Source organism: Lissotriton helveticus, chromosome 8 (genome assembly GCF_964261635.1).
Source record: "Lissotriton helveticus chromosome 8, aLisHel1.1, whole genome shotgun sequence".
NCBI lineage: Eukaryota > Metazoa > Chordata > Amphibia > Caudata > Salamandridae > Lissotriton > Lissotriton helveticus.
In genome coordinates, this window is record NC_136069.1 from 1,540,650,469 (window position 1) to 1,540,666,193 (window position 15,725).

The 15,725-nt window shown below is 52.7% G+C and overlaps 8 non-coding genes across 8 annotated transcripts; all 8 read left to right on the top strand.

The window, feature by feature from the left end:
- Nucleotides 1–6,015: 6,015 nt before the first annotated feature.
- TRNAL-AAG (transfer RNA leucine (anticodon AAG)) lies at nt 6,016–6,098 on the top strand. The gene has a single exon. It is a non-coding gene; the product is annotated as a tRNA-Leu (tRNA).
- A 1,741-nt stretch (nt 6,099–7,839) lies between these two features.
- Nucleotides 7,840–7,922, top strand: TRNAL-CAG (transfer RNA leucine (anticodon CAG)). Its single transcript has one exon. It is a non-coding gene; the product is annotated as a tRNA-Leu (tRNA).
- Nucleotides 7,923–8,111: 189 nt separating this feature from the next.
- Nucleotides 8,112–8,194, top strand: TRNAL-AAG (transfer RNA leucine (anticodon AAG)). The gene has a single exon. It is a non-coding gene; the product is annotated as a tRNA-Leu (tRNA).
- A 1,029-nt stretch (nt 8,195–9,223) lies between these two features.
- Nucleotides 9,224–9,306, top strand: TRNAL-UAG (transfer RNA leucine (anticodon UAG)). Its single transcript has one exon. It is a non-coding gene; the product is annotated as a tRNA-Leu (tRNA).
- A 904-nt stretch (nt 9,307–10,210) lies between these two features.
- On the top strand, nt 10,211–10,293 carry TRNAL-AAG (transfer RNA leucine (anticodon AAG)). Its single transcript has one exon. It is a non-coding gene; the product is annotated as a tRNA-Leu (tRNA).
- Nucleotides 10,294–13,416: 3,123 nt separating this feature from the next.
- TRNAL-UAG (transfer RNA leucine (anticodon UAG)) lies at nt 13,417–13,499 on the top strand. The gene has a single exon. It is a non-coding gene; the product is annotated as a tRNA-Leu (tRNA).
- Nucleotides 13,500–14,403: 904 nt separating this feature from the next.
- TRNAL-AAG (transfer RNA leucine (anticodon AAG)) lies at nt 14,404–14,486 on the top strand. Its single transcript has one exon. It is a non-coding gene; the product is annotated as a tRNA-Leu (tRNA).
- Nucleotides 14,487–15,512: 1,026 nt separating this feature from the next.
- TRNAL-UAG (transfer RNA leucine (anticodon UAG)) lies at nt 15,513–15,595 on the top strand. Its single transcript has one exon. It is a non-coding gene; the product is annotated as a tRNA-Leu (tRNA).
- Nucleotides 15,596–15,725: the final 130 nt, after the last annotated feature.

Sequence of the window (15,725 nt, forward strand, 5' to 3'; positions counted from 1 at the left end):
GGCAGGCTGGGAGACAGGGCCCAGGGCCGGAGCACCCGACCCGGGGCCCGGCCGGGCCCCTGGACGCAGCCGGGGCTCCCAAGCCCGGAGGTGCATGGGACGCCTCCCCGGTCCCTCCGGACCCCGTCCCGGGCACCCTGCCACGCAGCAGGACCAAGGACAGAGCCCGGGGTGGGGAGGCCGCCCTCCCCGGGCCCTCAGGGGCCCTAGCCACTGCTCCTGAACCCAGCCAAGCAAGGGGAGGCTCCCCGGGCACATCGGAACCCCTTCCCGGGCCATTGGCAGTGCGGCAGGCTGGGAGACAGGGCCCTGGGCCGGAGCACCCGACCCGGGGCCCGGCCGGGCCCCTGGACCCAGCCGGGGCTCCCAAGCCCGGAGGTGCATGGGACGCCTCCCCGGTCCCTCCGGACCCCGTCCCGGGCACCCTGCCATGCAGCAGGACCAAGGACAGAGCCCGGGGTGGGGAGGCCGCCCTCCCCGGGCCCTCAGGGGCCCTAGCCACTGCTCCTGAACCCAGCCAAGCAAGGGGAGGCTCCCCGGGAACAACGGCACCCCTTCCCGGGCCCTTGGCAGTGCGGTAGGCTGGGAGACAGGGACCAGGGCCGGAGCACCCGACCCGGGGCCCGCCCGGGCCCCTGGACCGAGCCGGGGCTCCCAAGCCCGGAGGTGCATGGGACGCCTCCCCGGTCCCTCCGGACCCCGTCCCGGGCACCCTGCCACGCAGCAGGACCAAGGACAGAGCCCGGGGTGGGGAGGCCGCCCTCCCCGGGCCCTCAGGGGCCCTAGCCACTGCTCCTGAACCCAGCCAAGCAAGGGGAGGCTCCCCGGGAACAACGGAACCCATTCCTAGGCCCTTGGCAGTGCGGTAGGCTGGGAGACAGGGACCAGGGCCGGAGCACCCGACCCGGGGCCCGCCCGGGCCCCTGGACCCAGCTGGGGCTCCCAAGCCCGGAGGCGCATGGGACGCCTCCCCGGACCCATGGAGCCCGTCCTGGGCATTGAGCCATGCCGTTGGCCTGGAGATGGGTGCCCCGGACTCCCGGGGGAGGTCTGTCTGGGACACATGGAGCCCGTCCTGGGCATTGAACCATGCCGTTGGCCTGGAGAAGGGAGCCCCGGACGCCCGGGGGCGGACTGCCCGGTACCCGTGGAGCCCTTCCCGGGTACTTTGCAACGCCGTTGGCCTCCTGGAGATGGGTGCCCCGAACGCCCGGGGGGTGGGCTGCCCGGGACCCGTGGAGCCCGTCCTGGGCACTCTGACCTGCTGTTGGCCCAGGGGAGGGACCCCAGACGACCGGGACCCGTGGAGCCCGTCCTTGGCACTCTGACAAGCCGTTGGCCCGGGGAAGGGAGCCCCAGACGACCGGGACCTGTGGAGCCCGTCCTGGGCACTCCTGTATGCCGTTGGCCCGGGGAAGGGAGCCCCGGACGTCCGGGACCCGTGGAGCCCGTCCTGGGCACTCCTGTATGCCGTTGGCCTGGGGAAGGGAGCCCCGGACGTCTGGGACCCGTGGAGCCCGTCCTGGGCACTCTGAAATGCTTTGGCCCGGGGAAGGGAGCCCCGGACACCCGGGGGGGAGGACTGCCCGGGACCCGTGGAACTCGTCCTGGGCACTCTGACATGCCGCTGGCCCGGGGAAGGGTGCCCCGGACGCCCGGGGCCCGTGGAGCCCGTCCTGGGCACTCTGACAAGCCGTTGGCCCGGGGAAGGGAGACCTGGACGCCCGGAACCCGTGGAGCCCGTCCTGGGCACTCTGAAATGCTTTGGCCTGGGGAAGGGAGCCCCGGACGCCCGGGGGAGGACTGCCCGGGACCCGTGGAACTGGTCCTGGGCACTCTGACATGCCGCTGGCCCGGGGAAGGGTGCCCCGGATGACCGGGGCCCGTGGAGCCCGTCCTGGGCACTCTGCCATGCCGTCAGCCTGGATGGAGCCCCGGACGCCCGGGGGGGCGAAGGCCCGGGACGCATGGAGCCTGTCCCGGGCACTCTGCCATGCCGTCGGCCTGGATGGAGCACCGGACGCCCGGGGGACGACTGCCCAAGAGCCATGGAGCCCGTCCTGGGCAATTTGACATGCAGTTGGCCTGGAGGAAGGAAGCTCCGGGTGGCCTAGGGAGGTGTTGCCCAGGCATATCCCATCTGGTCCCCATGGCAGAGAACCACCAACCCTGGAGGGGTGTCCGGGCATACCCTGCCCCATAGTAATCCGGAGGCAAATTACCCCCCTTTCTTGCAATCTGTGCACGCGAGGTGACAGAGGGGACCCAAGGCGTGAAAGAACCCGACCTCATGGAGCCCTCGCTGGGATCCGGGAGGCGAATGGCACCTCATTAAGACTTCCAGGGAAGTTCGGCCATCTGGTCCCCCCCATAGGAAAGCGTTGCGGGCGACCAGATGCCCGAGGGGATCCGGGCGACCAGATGGCCAAGGGAATCCGGGCGACCAGATGGCTGGGCATGGAGGTGAAGCCGCCTGGACTCTTCCCCACCCCGTCCCCGTCCCGGGACGAATGCCCGGGACGCATGGAGCCCGTCCTGGCCACTTGACGTCCCGTCCTGGGCATTGAACCATGCCGTCGGCCTGGAGAAGGGAGCCCCCGGACGCCCGGGGGAGGACTGCCCGGTACCCGTGGAGCCCTTCCCGGGTACTTTGCAACGCCGTTGGCCTCCTGGAGATGGGTGCCCCGGATGCCCGGGGTTGGGCTGCCCGGGACCCATGGAGCCCGTCCTGGGCACTTTTACATGCCGTCGGCCTTGAGGTGGGTGCCCTGGACGCCCGGGGGAGGCCTGCCCGGGACCCGTGGAGCCCCTCCCGGGTACTTTGCCAATGCCGTTGGCCTCATGGAGATGGGTGCCCCGGACGCCCGGGGGGAGGACTGCCCGGTACCCGTGGAGTCCTTTCCGGGTACTTTGCAACGCCGTTGGCCTCCTGGAGATATGTGCCCCGAACGCCCGGGGGGAGGGCTGTCCGGGGCCCATGGGTCCCGTCCTGGGCACTGTGACATGCCGTCGGCCTGGAGGTGGGAGCCCCGGACGCCCGGGGGAAGGCTGCCCGGGACCCGTGGAGCCCTTCCCGGGTACTTTGCCATCCCGTTGGCCTCCTGGAGATGGGTGCCCCGGACGCCCGGGGGAGGTCTGTCCGGGGCCCATGGAGCCCGTCCTGGGCAGTGTGACATGCCGTCGGCCTAAAGGTGGGAGCCCCGGACGCCCGGGGGAAGGCTGCCCGGGACCCGTGGAGCCCTTCCCGGGTACTTTGCCATCCCGTTGGCCTCATGGAGATGGGTGCCCCGGACGCCCAGGGGAGGTCTGTCCGGGACACGTGGAGCCCGTCCTGGGCATTGAGCCATGCCGTTGGCCCGGAGAATGGAGCCCCCAGACGCCCGGGGGAGGTGTTGCCCAGGCATATCTCATCTGGTCCCCCGGGCAGAGAACCACCAGCCCTGGAGAGGTGTCCGGGCGTACCCTGCCCCTAGTAATCCGGAGGGAAATTACCCCCCTTTCTTGCAATCCGTGCACGCGAGGTGACAGAGGGGACCCAAGGCGTAAAAGAACCCGACCTCATGGAGCCCTAGCTGGGATCCAGGAGCCGAATGGCACCTCATCGGGACTTCCAGGGAAGCCCGGCCATCTGGTCGCCCCATTGGAAAGCATCGCGGGCGACCAGAGGGCCGGGATCGAAAGGACTCCCAGCTCCCCATCCATCCCAAGCCTTCGCGGTAGGGTTCCTGACTGCCTGCCCACGCAAGGCAGGGCTCTTGGACCCCGGCTGGGCCTCAGGCGCAGGTTGGACCACCGGAGCTCTAGGGCCCGGACGACCTGGGGGAGGAATGCCCGGGACCCGTGGAGCCCGTCCTGGGTACTTTGACATGCCGTCGGCCTGGAGGTGGGTGCCCCGGACGCCCCGGGGGAAGCTGCCCGGGACCCATGGAGCCCGTCCTGGGTACTTTGACATTCCGTCGGCCTGGAGGTGGGAGCCCCGGACGCCCGGGGGGAGGTCTGCCCGGGACCCATGGAGCCCGTCCTGGGTACTTTGCCAATGCCGTTGGCCTCATGGAGATGGGTGCCCCGGACGCCCGGGGGACGAATGCCCGGGACGCATGGAGCCCGTCCTGGGCACTTTTCCATGCCTTCGGCCTGGAGCCCCCAGACACCCAGGGGAGGACCACCGTGAAAACCATGGAGCCCGACCCGGGCACTCTGCCATACCGTCAGCCTAGATGGAGCCCCGGACGCCCAGGGGACGAATGCCCGGGACGCATGGAGCCCGTCCTGGGCACTTTTCAATGCCGTCAGCCTGGATGGAGCCCCGGACGCCCGGGGGACGACTGCCCAGGAGCCATGGAGCCCGTCCTGGGCAATTTGACATGCAGTTGGCCTGGAGGAAGGAAGCCCCGGGTGGCCTAGGGAGGTGTTGCCCAGGCATAGCCCATCTGGTCCCCATGGCAGAGAACCACCAGCCTCGGAGGGGTGTCCGGGCGTACCCTTCTCCCTAGTAATCCGGAGGAAAATTACCCCCTTTTCTTGTAATCTGTGCACGCGAGGTGACAGAGGGGACCCAAGGCGCGAATGTACCCAACCTCCTGGAGCCCTCGCTGGGATCCGGGCGGCGAATGGCACCTCATCGGGACTTCCAGGGAAGTTCGGCCATCTGGTCGCCCCATAGGAAAGCGTTGCGGGCGACCAGATGCCCGAGGGGATCCGGGCGACCAGATGGCCGAGGGAATCTGGGCGATCAGATGGCTGGACACGGAAGTGAAGCCGCCTGGACTCTCCCGACCCTGTCCCCGTCCCCGTGCCCGTGCCCGGGATGCATGGAGCCCATCCTGGGAACTTTTCCATGCCTTCGGCCTGGAGCCCCCAGACACCCAGGGGAGGACCACCGTGAAAGCCATGGAGCCCGACCCGGGCACTCTGCCATGCCGTCAGCCTGGATGGAGCCCCGGACGCCCGGGGGACAAATGCCCGGGACGCATGGAGCCCGTCCTGGGCACTTTTCCATGCCTTCGGCATGGAGCGCCCCGACACCCTGGGGAGGACCACCCTGGAAACCATGGAGCCCGACCCGGGCACTCTGCCATGCCGTCGGCCTGGATGGAGCCCCGGACGCCCGGGGGACAAATGCCCGGGACGCATGGAGCCCGTCCTGGGTACTTTTCCATGCCGTCGGCCAGGAGCCCCCTGACACCCAGGGGAGGACCACCGTGAAAACCATGGAGCCCGACCCGGGCACTCTGCCATACCGTCAGCCTGGATGTAGCCCCGGACGCCCGGGGGACGAATGCCCGGGACGCATGGAGCCCGTCCCGGGCACTCTGCCATGCCGTCCTGACAAATTCGTACGGACTCCTAACCTTACGACACGGATCGGAATCGAGCCCTCTCTGACCCAGCAGTTTCAGGCGCCCGGGGGACGAATGCCCGGGACGCATGGAGCCCGACCCGGGCACACTGCCTTGCCGCCGGCCTGGATGGAGCCCCGGACGCCCGGGGGACGAATGCCCGGGACGCATGGAGCCCGTCCCGGGCACTCTGCCATGCCGTCGGCCTGGCTGGAGCCCCGGACGCCCGGGGGACGACTGCCCAAGAGCCATGGAGCCCATCCCGGGCACTCTGCCATGCCGTCCCGACAAATTCGTACGGACTCCTAACCTTCCAACACGGATCGGAATCGAGCCCTTTCTGACCCAGCAGATTTCAGGTTGATTTGCTATATACTTTACGTACGATTTTATGGGGGCCGATTCCGATCCGGTACGTAAAAGCAAATACGACCGACATGTCGGACAACCACGTACACCCAGGGGATAGGACTGCCCGGGTCACATGGACCCCGTCCTGGGCACTCTGATCTGCCGCCGGCGCCGGGGATCGAACCGTGATCACCAGATGGGGATATCCCAAAAATCTGGCATGGATACGGCCCGCCAGGACAAGTTTGGGCACCCCTGGCCTAAGATGTGTGTTTTTTTTGTTCACACTATCTTTCTCACTATGTAGATGGACAAGCAACATGTGGTCAGGATGGCCGAGTGGTCTAAGGCGCTGCGTTAAGGCCGCAGTCTCTCCTGGAGGCGTGGGTTCGAATCCCACTTCTGACAAAACTTTAAGCCCATTTTGTCTCTGCGTTCCTTCAGAATCTCAGCTAAAAATTGGCAGTGCATATAATATCTGAATAAGTACCAAACTTCAGTTTCAACTGCAAATGAATTTGCCCAATTCTGTCTTCAAGCTCGTATAATATTCTTCTAGCACTAGTGGTGTTTTATGTGTTTTTTGGGGGGTGCCTAAAATATCCCTTTTATTGAAGAAATGGCTTACATTCAGTCTTGTGATATTTTTGGTTTCCAATAAGTAGATTTTTAATTTTATGTAACCTCATTTTCTAATGATCCATTCAAGAGATGTTTCCACTATGAAATGAAGAGCAAGGGGAAAGAGCACAAATGATAGAGCCAGTGAGTGAGATGGGGTGTTGAGGAAGGAGAGAATGAAACAAAGACAGAGTGAGTGAACGGCAGGTAGGCATAGAAGAGGAGACTACAAGTGAAGGTGACTTGCTTTTCCCTGCTCTTGACCTCCCACCCATCTCAAACCAATCACAAACATACCTTCTATTCAACATTGGAATGCAGAACTTCACTCCTCAGCCAGTGAGTGTGAGTCCCAAGCCAGGGGCTAGAGAGCAAAAGAATGGATGTGCTCAGACGTTCCTTGCTAGGGACAGTTGATCTGAAACAAGGCCTGCTCTCTTGTTTCCAGCAAGGATCTAGAAATTCTGCATGAATGTGCAAGGCACATTGACAGCATAAATTTGCATAAACTGCCCCACCTTCTGCCTTCCTACTTCCTGAGCAGTAGTTGTTTGTGTATAGAGAGAAAGGTCGCAGGCAAGGTAATTTTGTGAGTAGGATACAGAACCCTAAATAGCTGGTGAGAGGTATAAGTTATTCTAAAAGCATAAAAACAGTACACCTGTGAAATGAAATGCTTTCATATGTGATCTTCTGTGTTTATTGTCCTGTGCAAAAAGTTGCACCTTGTGTTTGAAGGTTGAAATTATTTCAAGCTTGCATGGACGCAGAAATTTCTGAGTGACTTTTATACATTTCTTAGGACTCTTCACTGTCAGGATGGCCGAGTGGTCTAAGGCGCTCTGTTTAGGCCACAGTCTCCTCTGGAGACGTGGGTTCGAATCCCTCTTCTGAAATGACTTTTGGAGATATAATCTTAGTCATCAGGATAACATCTGATTGAAGTTGCTTCTGTTTGTCTTCACCTGGGACGTTATTCTGTCCTCGTCTAGTCAAGAGAGCTTGGGTTTCTCATATATTTCTGTTGTACAAAGTCTTGCTGATAAAGTGCAATCCTTACCAAATGAGCTTATGACCCATGTAAGAGCTCATCTAGAAGAGTCATTCTCTTGTATTCCCTGGCCAGACAGGCCATACAAATTTGGAAGAATGCCAAGCACCTGGTAGACAGCTGGACTCCAGCACACTTACAGCAATTTCCTCAGGGCAGTGATCAGGGGCTGCTTAGATTTGCGAATTCCACCCTATGTTGTGACATTGAGATCCCTTGTTGAATTTGCTTTAGTCAGCCAAGATGTGGCTATTGACTCAATTTCAAAGCAGCTTTGGGCCGTTCAAGTGGCTGGTGAATAGCACTTTCTCTTTGTACTCATTAAAGGTCTAAAGAGTTCTTCATAGGTACTGCTCTGTATGGATTGTTCAAAGATCTGTTGGAAATGCTTATAATGGGATAAATAAATTGAGGGCATGCCTTTTCGGTACCCCACTTGCATGGCTGTCTGGCTTGTGGAAGGTGCTGCAAATGCAAGTCAGGATGGCCGAATGGTCTAAGGCGCTGCGTTCAGGTCGCAGTCTCTTCTGGAGGCGTGGGTTCAAATCCCACTTCTGACAAACCTGTGTTTAATCTTCTTTTTTCCTGAGGGAGAAAATCAGATCATTTCCCTCACATGGGCTTATATGGTTGTCTTTTTGGAAAAGTGCAGTGAATTTTTTTCTTGCTATAGCCACTCATGGCCTAAGATGTGTGTTTTTTTTGTTCACACTATCTTTCTCACTATGTAGATGAACAAGCAACATGTGGTCAGGATGGCCGAGTGGTCTAAGGCGCTGCGTTAAGGCCGCAGTCTCTCCTGGAGGCGTGGGTTCGAATCCCACTTCTGACAACACTTTAAGTCCATTTTGTCTCTGCGTTCCTTCAGAATCTCAGCTAAAAATTGGCAGTGCATATAATATCTGAATAAGTACCAAACTTCAGTTTCAACTGCAAATGAATTTGCCCAATTCTGTATTCAAGCTTGTATAATATTCTTCTAGCACTAGTGGTGTTTTATGTGTTTTTTGGGGGGTGCCTAAAAAATCCCTTTTATTGAAGAAATGGCTTACATTCAGTCTTGTGATATTTTTAGTTTCCAATAAGTAGATTTTTAATTTTATGTAACCTTATTTTCTAATGATCCATTCAAGAGATGTTTCCACTATGAAATGAAGAGCAAGGGGAAAGAGCACAAATGATAGAGCCAGTGAGTGAGATGGGGTGTTGAGGAAGGAGAGAATGAAACAAAGACAGAGTGAGTGAACGGCAGGTAGGCATAGAAGAGGAGACTAGAAGTGAAGGTGACTTGCTGCTTTTCCCTGCTCTTGACCTCCCACCCATCTCAAACCAATCACAAACATACCTTCTATGTAACGTTGGTATGCAGAACTTCACTCCTCAGCCAGTGAAGGTGAGTCCCAAGCCAGGGGCTAGAGAGCAAAAGAATGGATGTGCTCAGACGTTCCTTGCTAGGGACAGTTGATCTGAAACAAGGCCTGCTCTCTTGTTTCCAGCAAGGATCTAGAAATTCTGCATGAATCTGCAAGGCACATTGACAGCATAAATTTCCATAAACTGCCCCACCTTCTGCCTTCCTACTTCCTGAGCAGTAGTTGTTTGTGCATAAAGAGAGAGGTCGCAGGCAAGGTAATTTTGTGAGTAGGATACAGAACCCTAAATAGCTGGTGAGAGGTATAAGTTATTCTAAAAGCATAAAAACAGTACACCTGTGAAATGAAATGCTTTCATATGTGATCTTCTGTGTTTATTGTCCTGTGCAAAAAGTTGCACCTTGTGTTTGAAGGTTGAAATTATTTCAAGCTTGCATGGTCGCAGAAATTTCTGAGTGACTTTTATACATTTCTTAGGACTCTTCACTGTCAGGATGGCAGAGTGGTCTAAGGTGCCGTGTTTAGGCCGCAGTCTCCTCTGGAGGCGTGGGTTCGAATCCCACTTCTGACATGACTTTTGGAGATATAATCTTCTTCATCTGGATAACATCTGATGGAAGTTGCATCTGTTCGTCTTCACCTGGGACGTTATTCCGTCCTCGTCTAGTCAAGAGAGCTTTGGTTTCTCATATATTTCTGTTGTACAAAGTCTTGCTGATAAAGTGCAATCCTTACCAAATGAGCTTAGGACCCATGTAAGAGCTCATCTAGAAGAGTCATGCTCTTGTATTCCCTGGCCAGACAGGCCATGCAAATTTGGAAGAATGCCAAGCACCTGGTAGACAGCTGTACTCCAGCACACTTACAGCAATGTCCTCAGGGCTGTGATCAGGGGCTGCTTAGATTTGCGTATTCCACCCTATGTTGTGACATTGAGCTCCCTTGTTGAATTTGCTTTAGTCAGCCAAGATGTGGCTGTTGACTCAATTTCAAAGCAGCTTTGGGCCGTTCAAGTGACTGGTGAATAGCACTTTCTCTTTGTACGCTTTAAAGGTCTAAAGAGTTCTTCATAGGTACTGCTCTGTATGGATTGTTCAAAGATCTGTTGGGAATGCTTATAATGGGATAAATAAATTGAGGGCATGCCTTTTCGGTACCAAACTTGCATGGCTGTCTGGCTTGTGGAAGGTGCTGAAAATGCAAGTCAGGATGGCCGAGTGGTCTAAGGTGCTGCGTTCAGGTCGCAGTCTCTTCTGGAGGCGTGGGTTCAAATCCCACTTCAGACAAACCTGTGTTTAATCTTCTTTTTTCTTGAGGGAGAAAATCAGATCATTTCCCTCACATGGGCTTATATGGTTGTCTTTTTGGAAAAGTGCAGTGAGTTTTTTTCTTGCTATAGCCACTCATGGCCTAAGATGTGTGTTTTTTTTGTTCACACTATCTTTCTCACTATGTAGATGAACAAGCAACTTGTGGTCAGGATGGCCGAGTGGTCTAAGGCACTGCATTAAGGCCGCAGTCTCTCCTGGAGGCGTGGGTTCGAATCCCACTTCTGACAAAACTTTAAGTCCATTTTGTCTCTGCGTTCCTTCAGAATCTCAGCTAAAAATTGGCAGTGCATATAATATCTGAATAAGTACCAAACTTCAGTTTCAACTGCAAATGAATTTGCCCAATTCTGTCTTCAAGCTCGTATAATATTCTTCTAGCACTAGTGGTGTTTTATGTGTTTTTTGGGGGGGTGCCTAAAAAATCCCTTTTATTGAAGAAATGGCTTACATTCAGTCTTGTGATATTTTTGGTTTCCAATAAGTAGATTTTTAATTTTATGTAACCTCATTTTCTAATGATCCATTCAAGAGATGTTTCCACTATGAAATGAAGAGCAAGGGGAAAGAGCACAAATGATAGAGCCAGTGAGTGAGATGGGGTGTTGAGGAAGGAGAGAATGAAACAAAGACAGAGTGAGTGAACGGAAGGTAGGCATAGAAGAGGAGACTAGAAGGGAAGGTGACTTGCTTTTCCCTGCTCTTGACCTCCCACCCATCTCAAACCAATCACAAACATACCTTCTATTCAACGTTGGTATGCAGAACTTCACTCCTCAGCCAGTGAAGGTGAGTCCCAAGCCAGGGGCTAGAGAGCAAAAGAATGGATGTGCTCAGACGTTCCTTGCTAGGGACAGTTGATCTGAAACAAGGCCTGCTCTCTTGTTTCCAGCAAGGAACTAGAAATTCTGCATGAATCTGCAAGGCACATTGACAGCATAAATTTACATAAACTGCCCCACCTTCTGCCTTCCTACTTCCTGAGCAGTAGTTGTTTGTGTATAAAGAGAGAGGTCGCAGGCAAGGTAATTTTGTGAGTAGGATACAGAACCCTAAATAGCTGGTGAGAGGTATAAGTTATTCTAAAAGCATAAAAACAGTACACCTGTGAAATGAAATGCTTTCATATGTGATCTTCTGTGTTTATTGTCCTGTGCAAAAAGTTGCACCTTGTGTTTGAAGGTTGAAATTATTTCAAGCTTGCATGGACGCAGACATTTCTGAGTGACTGTTATACATTTCTTAGGACTCTCCACTGTCAGGATGGCCGAGTGGTCTAAGGCGCTGTGTTTAGGCTGCAGTCTCCTCTGGAGGCGTGGGTTCGAATAACACTTCTGACATGACTTTTGGAGATATAATCTTCTTCATCAGGATAACATCTGATGGAAGTTGCATCTGTTCGTCTTCAGCTGGCACGTTATTCCGTCCTTGTCTAGTCAAGAGAGCTTGGGTTTCTCATATATTTCTGTTGTACAAAGTCTTGCTGATGAAGTGCAATCCTTACCAAATGAGCTTAGGACCCATGTAAGAGCTCATCTAGAAGAGTCATGCTCTTGTATTCCCTGGCCAGACAGGCCATGCAAATTTGGAAGAATGCCAAGCACCTGGTAGACAGCTGTACTCCAGCACACTTACAGCAATGTCCTCAGGGCTGTGATCAGGGGCTGCTTAGATTTGCGTATTCCACCCTATGTTGTGACATTGAGCTCCCTTGTTGAATTTGCTTTAGTCAGCCAAGATGTGGCTGTTGACTCAATTTCAAAGCAGCTTTGGGCCGTTCAAGTGGCTGGTGAATAGCACTTTCTCTTTGTACGCTTTAAAGGTCTAAAGAGTTCTTCATAGGTACTGCTCTGTATGGATTGTTCAAAGATCTGTTGGAAATGCTTATAATGGGATAAATAAATTGAGGGCATGCCTTTTCGGTACCAAACTTGCATGGCTGTCTGGCTTGTGGAAGGTTCTGCAAATGCAAGTCAGGATGGCTGAGTGGTCTAAGGTGCTGTGTTCAGGGCGCAGTCTCTTCTGGAGACGTGGGTTCAAATCCCACTTCTGACAAACCTGTGTTTAATCTTCTTTTTTCTTGAGGGAGAAAATCAGATCATTTCCCTCACATGGGCTTATATGGTTGTCTTTTTGGAAAAGTGCAGTGAGTTTTTTTCTTGCTATAGCCACTTATGGCCTAAGATGTGTGTTTTTTTTGTTCACACTATCTTTCTCACTATGTAGATGGACAAGCAACATGTGGTCAGGATGGCCGAGTGGTCTAAGGTGCTGCGTTAAGGCCGCAGTCTCTCCTGGAGGCGTGGGTTCGAATCCCACTTCTTACAAAACTTTAAGTCCATTTTGTCTCTGCGTTCCTTCAGAATCTCAGCTAAAAATTGGCAGTGCATATAATATCTGAATAAGTACCAAACTTCAGTTTCAACTGCAAATGAATTTGCCCAATTCTGTCTTCAAGCTCGTATAATATTCTTCTAGCACTAGTGGTGTTTTATGTGTTTTTTGGGGGGTGCCTAAAAAATCCCTTTTATTGAAGAAATGGCTTACATTCAGTCTTGTGATATTTTTGGTTTCCAATAAGTAGATTTTTAATTTTATGTAACCTCATTTTCTAATGATCCATTCAAGAGATGTTTCCACTATGAAATGAAGAGCAAGGGGAAAGAGCACAAATGATAGAGCCAGTGAGTGAGATGGGGTGTTGAGGAAGGAGAGAATGAAACAAAGACAGAGTGAGTGAACGGCAGGTAGGCATAGAAGAGGAGACTAGAAGTGAAGGTGACTTGCTTTTCCCTGCTCTTGACCTCCCACCCATCTCAAACCAATCACAAACATACCTTCTATGCAACGTTGGTATGCAGAACTTCACTCCTCAGCCAGTGAGGGTGAGTCCCAAGTCAGGGGCTAGAGAGCAAAAGAATGGATGTGCTCAGACGTTCCTTGCTAGGGACAGTTGATCTGAAACAAGGCCTGCTCTCTTGTTTCCAGCAAGGATCTAGAAATTCTGCATGAATCTGCAAGGCACATTGACAGCATAAATTTGGATAAACTGCCCCACCTTCTGCCTTCCTACTTCCTGAGCAGTAGTTGTTTGTGTATAAAGAGAGAAGTCGCAGGCAAGATAATTTTGTGAGTAGGATACAGAACCGTAAATAGCTGGTGAGAGGTATAAGTTATTCTAAAAGCATAAAAACAGTACACCTGTGAAATGAAATGCTTTCATATGTGATCTTCTGTGTTTATTGTCCTGTGCAAAAAGTTGCACCTTGTGTTTGAAGGTTGAAATTATTTCAAGCTTGCATGGACGCAGAAATTTCTGAGTGACTTTTATACTTTTCTTAGGACTCTTCACTGTCAGGATGGCCGAGTGGTGTAAGGCGCTGTGTTTAGGCTGCAGTCTCCTCTGGAGGCGTGGGTTCGAATCCCACTTCTGAAATGACTTTTGGAGATATAATCTTCTACATCAGGATAACATCTGATGGAAGTTGCATCTGTTCGTCTTCACCAGGGACGTTATTCCGTCCTCGTCTAGTCAAGAGAGCTTGGGTTTCTCATATATTTCTGTTGTACAAAGTCTTGCTGATAAAGTGCACTCCTTACCAAATGAGCTTAGGACCCATGTAAGAGCTCATCTAGAAGAGTCATGCTCTTGTATTCCCTGGCCAAACAGGCCATGCAAATTTGGAAGAATGCCAAGCACCTGGTAGACAGCTGTACTCCAGCACACTTACAGCAATGTCCTCAGGGCTGTGATCAGGGGCTGCTTAGATTTGCGTATTCCACCCTATGTTGTGACATTGAGCTCCCTTGTTGAATTTGCTTTAGTCAGCCAAGATGTGGCTGTTGACTCAATTTCAAAGCAGCTTTGGGCCGTTCAAGTGGCTGGTGAATAGCACTTTCTCTTTGTACGCTTTAAAGGTCTAAAGAGTTCTTCATAGGTACTGCTCTGTATGGATTGTTCAAAGATCTGTTGGAAATGATTATAATGGGATAAATAAATTGAGGGCATGCCTTTTCGGTACCAAACTTGCATGGCTGTCTGGCTTGTGGAAGGTGCTGCAAATGCAAGTCAGGATGGCCAAGTGGTCTAAGACTCTGCGTTCAGGTCGCAGTCTCTTCTGGAGGTGTGGGTTCAAATCCCACTTCTGACAAACCTGTGTTTAATCTTCTTTTTTCTTGAGGGAGAAAATCAGATCATTTCCCTCACATGGGCTTATATGGTTGTCTTTTTGGAAAAGTGCAGTGAGTTTTTTTCTTGCTATAGCCACTTATGGCCTAAGATGTGTGTTTTTTTTGTTCACACTATCTTTCTCACTATGTAGATGGACAAGCAACATGTGGTCAGGATGGCCGAGTGGTCTAAGGCGCTGCGTTAAGGCCGCAGTCTCTCCTGGAGGCGTGGGTTCGAATCCCACTTCTGACAAAACTTTAAGTCCATTTTGTCTCTGCGTTCCTTCAGAATCTCAGCTAAAAATTGGCAGTGCATATAATATCTGAATAAGTACCAAACTTCAGTTTCAACTGCAAATGAATTTGCCCAATTCTGTCTTCAAGCTCGTATAATATTCTTCTAGCACTAGTGGTGTTTTATGTGTTTTTTGGGGGGTGCCTAAAATATCCCTTTTATTGAAGAAATGGCTTACATTCAGTCTTGTGATATTTTTGGTTTCCAATAAGTAGATTTTTAATTTTATGTAACCTCATTTTCTAATGATCCATTCAAGAGATGTTTCCACTATGAAATGAAGAGCAAGGGGAAAGAGCACAAATGATAGAGCCAGTGAGTGAGATGGGGTGTTGAGGAAGGAGAGAATGAAACAAAGACAGAGTGAGTGAACGGCAGGTAGGCATAGAAGAGGAGACTACAAGTGAAGGTGACTTGCTTTTCCCTGCTCTTGACCTCCCACCCATCTCAAACCAATCACAAACATACCTTCTATTCAACGTTGGAATGCAGAACTTCACTCCTCAGCCAGTGAGTGTGAGTCCCAAGCCAGGGGCTAGAGAGCAAAAGAATGGATGTGCTCAGACGTTCCTTGCTAGGGACAGTTGATCTGAAACAAGGCCTGCTCTCTTGTTTCCAGCAAGGATCTAGAAATTCTGCATGAATGTGCAAGGCACATTGACAGCATAAATTTGCATAAACTGCCCCACCTTCTGCCTTCCTACTTCCTGAGCAGTAGTTGTTTGTGTATAGAGAGAAAGGTCGCAGGCAAGGTAATTTTGTGAGTAGGATACAGAACCCTAAATAGCTGGTGAGAGGTATAAGTTATTCTAAAAGCATAAAAACAGTACACCTGTGAAATGAAATGCTTTCATATGTGATCTTCTGTGTTTATTGTCCTGTGCAAAAAGTTGCACCTTGTGTTTGAAGGTTGAAATTATTTCAAGCTTGCATGGACGCAGAAATTTCGGAGTGACTTTTATACATTTCTTAGGACTCTTCACTGTCAGGATGGCCGAGTGGTCTAAGGCGCTGTGTTTAGGCCACAGTCTCCTCTGGAGACGTGGGTTCGAATCCCACTTCTGAAATGACTTTTGGAGATATAATCTTCTTCATCAGGATAACATCTGATGGAAGTTGCTTCTGTTTGTCTTCACCTGGGACGTTATTCTGTCCTCGTCTAGTCAAGAGAGCGTGGGTTTCTCATATATTTCTGTT